This window comes from Lathyrus oleraceus, chromosome 5 (genome assembly GCF_024323335.1).
Source record: "Lathyrus oleraceus cultivar Zhongwan6 chromosome 5, CAAS_Psat_ZW6_1.0, whole genome shotgun sequence".
NCBI classification, from domain to species: Eukaryota; Viridiplantae; Streptophyta; class Magnoliopsida; order Fabales; family Fabaceae; genus Lathyrus; species Lathyrus oleraceus.
In genome coordinates this window covers 40,168,884-40,170,235 of record NC_066583.1, presented here as the reverse complement: position 1 = coordinate 40,170,235, position 1,352 = coordinate 40,168,884, and the positions used below count along the sequence as shown (strand labels likewise).

Here is a 1,352-nt window from a genome sequence, read left to right as displayed (position 1 = left end):
AACGCAGTACGCACCTTTTTATCCGTGACAATAGGAGGGGTTGATTAGAGAGTACAACTCGGTTCTGAATACGCGAAAGCGACAGTTCCTGTTAAATTAGTTCTTTTCAAAGGAGAAAACATTGCCCATAAGTAGTTCCACTAACAAGTACTGGATTATCATTGATTGCGTGAATTACATTCGAGCCTGTCTTTATTTATTATTTAAAATTATAATTTTATTTACCATTGCACCCTTATTAAAACCCTTAAAAATAGTTGCCTTAGATACACACCATAACAACAGGTTTGATAGATTGACACTTGGTCTCTGTGGATTCGATAATCTTTTATATTACTTTGACGTGATTCGTACACTTGCGAAAAACACGCATCAAGTTTTTGGCGCCGTTGCCGGGGACCAATTTCGTCAAATTTCATTACCCTGTATTTATACCGTTTAGACTAAGGTTGTTACCCACCGGTCAATGCGAAAGACTCGCAGTGCCGGAAGTTTAGTAGACCCTCTAGCTGAACCTGAACGTTACGCTCGCGCACATTTATTTTTCCATAGGAATAGGATAGCTATGGCCGAAGAACAAAACCGAAGACCTCTTAAGGACTTCGCCCAACCATCAAACGAGGAACCTAGTTCCAGTATAGTAAACCCCGTTATCCCAGCCAATAATTTTGAACTTAAACCATCCCTGCTGCAATTAGTGCAACAGAGACAATTCTCAGGTCTCGCTACTGATAACCCAAACCAACATTTAAAAAACTTTCTTCAGTTAGCAGACACCTTTAAAACCAATGGAGCTTCTCCTGAGGCGATACGCTTAAGATTATTTCCCTTTTCCCTCAGAGATAAAGCTCTATCATGGTTAGATTCCCTTCCACCCAATTCAATAACAACTTGGGATGACCTTAGGAAAGTTTTTCTTGCTAGATATTTTCCCCCAAGTAAGACCGCTCTTCTTCGAAACCTTATAACTAGATTTACCCAACTCCAAGGAGAGTCGTTGTTCGAAGCCTGGGAGAGATATAAAGAACTATTAAGAGCATGCCCACACCATGGCTTAGAGAATTGGCTAATCATCCAAACCTTCTATAATGGACTTCATTATAACACTAAGATGACCATCGACGCTGCCGCTGGTGGCGCACTGATGAATAAACCTTACCCTGAAGCTAGTGCCCTTATCGAGGATATGGCCCAAAACCATCAATCATGGGGAGTAGAACGAGCGACAGTGGAAAAGAAGGAAGCCCAAGGAGGAATACATGAGCTAAGCTCTATAGACATGATGCAGGCTAAAATGGACGCGTTGGCCCTTAGAGTCGAACATATGTGTACAACTCCGAATACTGTAGCCG

At 41.6% G+C, this 1,352-nt stretch overlaps 1 non-coding gene across 1 annotated transcript; it reads right to left on the bottom strand.

Annotated features, from left to right (window-relative positions):
- Positions 1–949: 949 nt before the first annotated feature.
- LOC127089716 (small nucleolar RNA R71) lies at positions 950–1,056 on the bottom strand. Its single transcript, XR_007791273.1, has one exon. It is a non-coding gene; the product is annotated as a small nucleolar RNA R71 (small nucleolar RNA).
- Between the last annotated feature and the right edge of the window lie 296 nt (positions 1,057–1,352).